Here is an 8850-nt window from a genome sequence, read left to right as displayed (position 1 = left end):
AGTTTCTGTAAATAAGGAGAACATGCCAAAATGACATCCGGATTGCATCACATCCCATTTTTTCCCCCTTTTTCTTAGGGACCAAGGGACAGAAAATTAAAGTACTTGTTGTTCTTGTATTGTTTCCAAAGCCTTATTTATCAGGACACTTCTTGGAAAATATTGTTAGGCTTTACGGGACAAAAAGCAATATATTCATAAATATTGTTGGATTTGTGTCTCTGTTGACACTGCAGATTTAAATCCCATTTGCAAGCCTCTTCTTTGGTGCAAATATACCAAAAGTTTCCAAAAGAATAATAATGAATATTCCTCGGTCAATTTAATACTAATGATTAAATGCAGGGAGATGGCAGTGGTTTATATCTAGCCACTGGCCTATGGCTATAATAAAGCTGACCTGGTCTCATATTTAAACAAGAGAGTAATCTCATATGACTTTTTACGATGTGTTTGATCTTGGCAAGCTGATGGGCTGCGAATGCTGAAGAATCAGCATACAAACTTTAAAATGCTAATGCCCATTAAATGATCACCCAGATTGAAACCTGAAATCCATCATGTGTTGCAAACAGATAGTGAAAACTGGGTGGCATTCTTCCATTACAGCTTCCAAACCAAAGTAAATTGAGGTTGGGCAAAGCTGGAACCAGGCACGAGGACATTCCATGTTGGTGCTTCCAATTTAAGTCTGACACAGCCTACATTACAATTCCAGTATGGTGCTGATTAAGCTGTCCCTACCAGGTGTTACCCCCATATTCTCTTAAACCATTCCATCAGCCACCACCTGGCCTACCACCTCAACTTCACTGCAGTTCTTATGGAGAAAAGGAACGTTTTGAAAGAAGTCCAAAAGCAATACTTTGGTTGCCTACTATGTGTTAGTTTATCTGAAATTCAATCCTTGACAATGTTATCAGGCTGTGCATTGGTGGAAACTAAAAGGGAGAACGGTAGGTATGCCGCCATGTCAATTACAGTTTGAAAAGGCCACCTGCTCATCACCGTGTGGCTGCTATGGATGAATTGTGGAGAAGGATGGATGAAACCATGTGGTCTCAGTAGTGCCAGGTGAGTCTGATCTGGTTCAAACATTAGATACTTAACTAGTTTTCTACATTTAATTCCAATACAAAGTAAATCATTTTGCCGCCAAATTGCTGATAATAAATCAATATTACTGTAAAAATTTGAAGGGATTTTTGAAAACATTTATATGCTTATGTTTTTGTTTAGAAAAGTTTAATCATAAATATTATTGAATCCAGATCTCCAAAGTATAACTTTTTAAAAAAAATATATCACACTGCTAGTAAGGAAACAAACCATGAAATTCTGAAAAAACACCTTTTTAACCAAATCTTAAATTATGATAGGAGGAAAAGGAAGTTAAAATAGTTCAAGCACTTCGTTTTTCTTAAGGTTGATGGTGATATTAATTCACTTTACACATAGAACTGTATTGCACTTTTCGTTTTCTCTATATTTGAAAGAGAATTCTTTACTTATCCACACCAATATAATATCAGTGAACATCAAGAGAATTGGAGCTGAAATGGGCCAGTAAGAGAGATGAGAGAGCAGCATCACACATGCAGAAATTGTATTACTAATTCATCCTTTTCCAAAAAGTTCCATAATGATTGAGCAACCTCAGTTTAAAAAATGTTGAATTGAAGGGGGAAAGGTGGGTATAATAGGAGAAAAAATGAGCATTTTGGAGAAAAAAATCAAGCCTGGAACCATAAAAAGGAGGCACAAGTGGAAAGATAATTTGTAAGTTTTCCTTTCCCTTCTTATTGATAGTCACAATATACATTGCTTTGCTTTTATGTTTTAATAAAAAGTAAAATGTATTCTTTAAATGTTTTCTTTCTAGACTGTAAAATTCTACTAGCATATGCCATGCTTCATAAACCCAAGCTTAGTGGAATTCAACTTAAACATTTAATTGCCTAATTCCATTGCTGAGAGCATTGGGGTGAACAGGGCATTTAATGTTTTGCTCCCCTTGATCATGTGTTTCACAAATGCTATTGAAACATCTTTGGGCCCCAGACTCCTAATTGCAATGAAAATGTTTTAAAACCCTTAACTGCATCAATTAGAGCATTAGCTGTTATTACAACTTCAGTGTGCCGTTTAGATGGTGGCGTGCCTCTCACCAGCTTGCCAACTCACTAGAGAGATAATTACAATGCTTCTTTACCTTTTAAGCTTCCTGATGAGATGAGATTCTGCCTGGAATCAATGCCTGCCAAGATGCCTGTTGAAATTTCCTCAGGAAGTAGTTAAAGAGCACTATAAAATGGAACTAATTTAGAAGGCAAAAGAAATCTTGCTCTAATTTCCAGGAACAAATGGCATCAAAGAAGAACAAACAGCTGGATTCCCCAAATATTCTGCCATCACAACCCTCATGGGACCAAGCAGGGTGCGGCCTGCTCATATAATCAGAGGCCTGTGTTGTAGTCCTAGGACCAGTTTCAAGTAGGGAAAGAGAAAAGAATAAGAAAAAAACAGGGATAAGGTATGCATTAAATCCTTCCATCGGAGGGTTTTATTTAATTACCTTTACACCTCCCAGGGTTTGGGGGCACTGAGCCACAGCTGGGAGTATTAAAAAGTAAAGATAATGAACCAGCTTGAAATTAAGTAACTCAGCATTCAAAGTGCGTTCACTTTTTAAATGTTTAACAGTAACAGAGTTGGAAGGGACCTTGGAGATTATCTAGTCCAACCCCCTGCTCATGCAGGAGACCTATACTAGGGATTCGAACCGTTGAACTGCCGACCTTTCTGATCGACAAGCTCAGCGCCTTAATTTTTATTTTATTTATTTATGAAGGAACTGTATGTGGCCATCCAACTCAGTCATGGCAATTCCAGGCAGCTTACAGAAATAAAACCCCAAACATAAATCTCTATGAACCCCCATCCCTCAGGTGACATCAGTCCAACCGAACCACTTCGTGGGTTCCCTATCACCCTGGGGTCTCTAGGCCTGCTGGCTATTTGAAAGAGCGTCAAAGTGGGAGGCCAATTTTATTTTTGCAGGGCTGATGTTGCACAGGCTGGGAGCCACCATGGAGAAGGATCTCCTTGAGACAGGGGACGCGTAACCTACCCTGCCTCCCTGCTTTGGTGGGTTGGGTAGATGTAACTGGGAAAAGATGGCCCTTCAAATAGCCTGACATGTGCTTCCCTGGGAAGTCTTCTCTACGAAGTATTGGGAGAGAAAGCTACCGTACTTTCAGATTTGCAAAATTTTGTTAATGTAATCTTACAATAAAGTAGAACTAGTACTTCTGGGAGTGCTTCTTGTCTGGATTGCTTCACAAGACTGACATCAGTCTTGTAAGACTGCAAGTACATTTCCCTCCCATCATCTTTACAGCCCAAGAAACTAGGAAAGTCCCTTCTGAGACATTTGCTCCACTTCTATTCCTTCTGTGGGCTAAGATGCCATTTTATCTGACTGTTACCCTAGCTGTGGCTCTTCGTCCTATCTCCCAAAGTCATTCCCACATACTATCAGACACACACACACACACTCATACAGATAGTCCTCGACTTACTACAGTTCATTTAGTGACCATTCAACGTTACAAAAGACACTAAAAAAGTGACGTAAAACTATTTTTGACACATATGATCGTTGCAGCATCCCCATGGACATGTAACCAAAATCCAGTCACTTGGCAACTGACTCATATTTATGACAGTCCCAGGGTCTTGTGATCACATTTTGTGAACTTCTTATAAGCCAGGTCAATGGGGGAAGCCAGATTCACTTAACAACCATGTTACTAACTTAACAACTGCTGTGATTCCCTTAACAACCATGGTAAGAAAGGTCATTAAATGGGGCATCATTTTCCTGCAAACGATGAAACAGAAGCTTACGCCAGAAAAAGATCTTACCTCATGCTGCACTGCCAGGGTTGGGATGCCCTGCCTCCCACCAGCCACATGTGTGTGTTTGCACATTCACGCCCGCGCACCTTTCAGTTTGGGCATGTGCATGCACACAGTTTGGGCACTCGGTGTCTAAAAGGTTTATCATCACTGGTATAGAATAACAGAATAACCTTGGAGGTCTTCTAGTCCAATCCCCTGCTCAAGCAGGAGACCCTATAGCAGTGATGGCGAACCTTTAAACACCGAGTGCGCAAACTTGCAATAGCAATAGCAGTTAGACTTATATACCGCTTCATAGGGCTTTCAGCCCTCTCTAAGAGGTTTACAGAGTCAGCATATCGCCCCCACAGTCTGGGTCCTCATTTCACCCACCTCGGAAGGATGGAAGGCTGAGTCAACCTTGAGCCGGTGAGATTTGAACCGCTGAACTGCAGATAACAGTCAGCTGAAGTGGCCTACAGTACTGCACCCTAACCACTGCACCACCTCAGCTCTTGTGTGCACACACATGCCCAAATGGAAAGGTCTCTGGTGCACATGCCTAGACATGTACAAATGCGTGCATGCACAAATGTATGCACATGTGTGGGCATGCGCGCACGCGCAGCAGAGGCCCAAAGACCAGCTGGCCGGCAGGAGACCCCAACATTGGCAGCACAGCAAGAGGTAAGAACTTTTTCTTTCGTGAAGTTCTGCTTCGTCATTTGCAGGGAAACAGAAGCTCACAAAAGAAATGCCACTGAGATCTGACCTGGGACGACGGTGCACGCGCTAGCAGAGTGAGCTCTGCGTGCCGCCTCTGGCGCCCGTGCCTTAGGTTCGCCATCACAGTTCCATACTCTGTATTCCTCCTGTCCCTGAGTTGGCTCAAAAGTACATTGACATAAATTGTGCTGTCACTGAGGCCTCTGCTTTAACGAGCCTCATTAATGAGGCCGATAAGTGGTGTTGCCTGCACTAATTAATTAATTAACGTGTGACAGTTCCAGGCCAGTGATGGCAATGTAAACCAAGGCTTGGGAATGGAAAAGGGATGAGTAAATTATTAAGGGGAAGGAGGTTCGGGAAAAAAATTACTTAGGCCTGGGGAAAAAAATTATAGCACTAGAAAGACACTCAAAGAAACTTGACTTTGTTTGGGTTCAGATGAAGGGGAGAGAAACTGTCATCCACTTCAAAACTGACAGGTTTCCATTATTATTGTCATGGCAAGCTGAGACTCAGATGAGGAGATTGACAACGGAGCAGCCATCTCTAGAGTTACCAGATGAACTACCGCCTGAGGACTTGGAGGCAGTTGAGGTGGGGCCATCCAGTAATCAACTGGAGTAGCTGCTTTCAGACTTCGAAGGTGAGGAGTCTGAGCTGCAGCCTCCACCCATCAAAAGGGCTCGCCAGGTAGAGAAGAGAGCAGGGCAAAGGTGTTCTGCAAGGTTCCTCAGGCTCTAGTTAAGCAGAGCAGCAAAAATGAGGAGGCGGAGAAAAATTGTAGCATCAAAGACACAGAGACCCAGGCACAGCCTGCAGAACAGACCAGGAGCTTGTTCAACTGCAGTCTCCAAGTTGAGCTAAAGAAGAAAGGGACCCAGTTTCCATGCCATGACCTTGAACATCTACTCCCATTTTCATGGAGAACATCAGAAATTGCTTTGAAATTCTGAATATCATTGGTAGAGAATCAATGGAATTATGGAACGAATTTAAAGAAACCATTAAGGATTGAATGTGAAAAGAGACTCAATACTCTTCTGGCTCCTATTTAATATTTAGTAACATCAATGTGCTGATGATACCCAGATACTCTGCTCCGGGCTAACCAAGTGATGCCTCCAAAGGCTATGGAAGTCTGGATGGAGAAGAATAGGCTTCAACCTAACAAGGCTGAGTTGCTGTAGGGGGAGAACTTCCTGATACTGGGAAATCGCCATTTTTAGTTCTGGATGGGATTGCACTGCTATGACGAGAACAGCGTTTGCACAGCCATATTTTATTTTATTTATTTCTATCCTACCTTTGTTAGTTCTACAAGTAACTCAGAGCAGCAAACCGACCTTATTCCTCCTATTTTCCCTACAACACAAATCTTGTGAGGTGAGTTGGACTTAGAGAGAATGGCTGGCACTAAGTCACTCAGCTGGCTTTCATGGCTAAAGTGGGATTTGTACTTATGATCTCCCATTTGTCTTATGCTGTTGCCTATTTTACTCTAATCTAACCCTTACCAAAATGGAAAATCAATTGAAACAAAACACCCAGAGTCACCTTGCAGGGGAGATGTGTGGCATTTAATCAATAAAATAAATTGAAACAAATACTTCATTGTACGAGGAACATGCCAAATGTTGTCCAGAAACAGGTTCCCAAATATATCTGATGGTTATTCCTATTTTTTAAAACTAGGAATTAGTTGGAAAAACAAATCTAATTGTGAAATAGGAGCAATTCCTGTATTTTCTGTAAATGGGTATTTTAGTATGGATTGGGGCTACTCTGGGAACCATTTTGCTTAGGCCATAATTGAGTTTCACACTAGAGCTTGATAGTAAATCACTGCTCTCCAGACATTTAATCCAGCTGGGCTTGACTTGGCAGAAAATTCAGACATGACCAACCAGACTAGAATCTTTATTGGAAACAAAACCAAAGCCCTAAATGCAACAGTTGATTGCCTACTACGAAGTACAAAGACTGAGACAGCATTACATAATGGTTCTTCCTAGCCTGGGAACCTCTGGGAGTTACTTTGCCAGTTTCAATTTTTACAGCAACCCTCCACCCCTTCCAATGCCATTGTATCCATTTGTAAGAATTCCTACTATAACTTTCCATAACTTAAAATACAATCATTTGCCCAAATAGCTTGCCGATTCTAGTTTAACTAGAATCTTAGTTCTGGGACATTTCTCTTAATTTTTTTTTACCACAATGAACTTCTGGAGATTGTAATTTTGAAGTTGAAAATGAGTACAAGGATTGGATTCTTAAATCTTTTCTCTTATAAAGTTTTTCATGAAAAGCTCTTCCCTCTTTGCTGCTTCTTTTTATCATTCCTAGAGGTATCACATGCAAGCAATAGTTTAATGCTCTTCAACTCCCTTCTCATTTGACTCTAAAGAGCCTATCCAGACTAAGCTGGATAACTGTTAATTGTAAAACTAAGAGGAGGAGAAGAAATAGGGACATTGTTTATACTTGTTGTGATAAGGGTGGGAAGTTTCATAGTTTTTCCCATTTCTTTTTTCCTCTTTCTATTTTTCTTTTTTGCTTTCTTTAGCTTTTTATTCCATTTTTTATTATTAGTTTGCACCTTCTTTTATTACTTCACTTATGAAGGTTTTTCATAAACATTTATTTAAAAAAGAGCAGGGAATGAAATAATCTGGAGAAACTGGGTTAATAAACTAGATTTTTCAAGTGAGGCAGACTTGCTTATCAGAGAAATTTAAAAAATACAGAGTTTGGCACTAAAGCTACAATATAGTTCATAATTAGATGATATTGGCACCCAACCAAAGTTGCATCTTATCATGAAACAAGAGCTATTCAGCTCTTTACCACGACCTGCACTGATCTTCATGAACAGAAACATCAGAAACATTCTTCCGAGGGATTTGTGCTTTCTGGAAAAAAAAGGAATACCGTAGTTACTTTTCACTTACTTCCCTTCTTCTGGAAACATTTCATTTCATTCATTCATTCATTTTATTATATTTATATGCCGCCCCTTTCCCCTGAAGGGGACTCAGGGCGGCTAACAAATCAAATCAGGGAAGGGGGGTACAGACAAAAAATAAAAAACGAAACATAACAATACATAATTTAAAAACACACAACAGTCATACCATTCGAAACGGGGGCAGCAGCTCTTTAGCCCCAGGCCTGTCAGAACAGCCAGAGGAATACTTAATTCTAGCTTGCTATTTGGAATTTTCAAGAACCTCCCACAATTCAGCCATTTGAGCACCCTTTGTGTCTGTGTTTTCCATATATGCACTCAAAGTGCTGAACTATTGAAAGTTTTTTTTTTAACCTTAATCAATTTTCTCAGGTTCTGGTCAAGTAATAACTCTTGAAAGCCTGAGAAGCTGTTGCTCCAGAGAAAGTTAATTTCTTGCACGGAGACATAGCCAAATTTTGACCAGGTTTGAGGTTGCAGGTCTATGGCCACCTTAATGCAGTTGAATACAATCTCAACCATGTCTTCTCTGGTTATTCAGCAGCTGCTGATCCTGGAACTGGACCAGCAGATTTTAGAGTGGGTTGGCTGTCATCCCATTAATGCCTGGGTGTGCATGCTGGCAAAGCTTCACAGAAGGTGTGTATTTGCTTCAGCCTTCCCCATTGTGCCACCTAGTTCCATTCCAAAGCTACCCGTCTAGAAAACTACAGAGTGTAGGAAGACCGGTCTAAGGAAGGAAAGAAATGTCTTGGTTTCAAATTGAATGGCAAAATATCTCACAAAAAGAAAAAGGCAGTTTCTGATAATCAAACTGCTCATCTTTTTCAAGTGTGGCCATTCTTCCTGATTCTTTATGCCCCATCTTTGAGCAAAGCACACTACTCAAAGGAATTCAGAAAATTTAGCTGTTGTTCAGGTCAAAGCTAATGAGGATTACTTAGCAAATTGCTGCAAGATGTATCAATAAAAAGAATCAAATATCACATGTTTGTCTGCAAGTATCAACAGCCAAACCCTTACCTGCATTCCAATTTAGAACTGCTGAAGTGGCGGTTAGAGTGCTGCTACAATAATTATAGTTTATAACTCTTCTGAATATTAATCTGCTTCTTGGATTTCATCACTTGAAAGTTTTGAAAGCTGTATTTTTCCCAAGGGGTTTGAAAACAATACACCTCTCCTAAATGCACTAGGACTTTATCTTTATTCTTCAATTTTTTATTTTGTATTTGGAAAATAGATTGGAT

The sequence above is a fragment of the Thamnophis sirtalis genome, unplaced genomic scaffold, assembly GCF_051295495.1.
Source record: "Thamnophis sirtalis isolate CommonGarterSnake01/CBP01778 unplaced genomic scaffold, rThaSir2_p1.2 scaffold_3, whole genome shotgun sequence".
NCBI lineage: Eukaryota > Metazoa > Chordata > Lepidosauria > Squamata > Natricidae > Thamnophis > Thamnophis sirtalis.
This window is presented reverse-complemented; position numbering follows the sequence as displayed.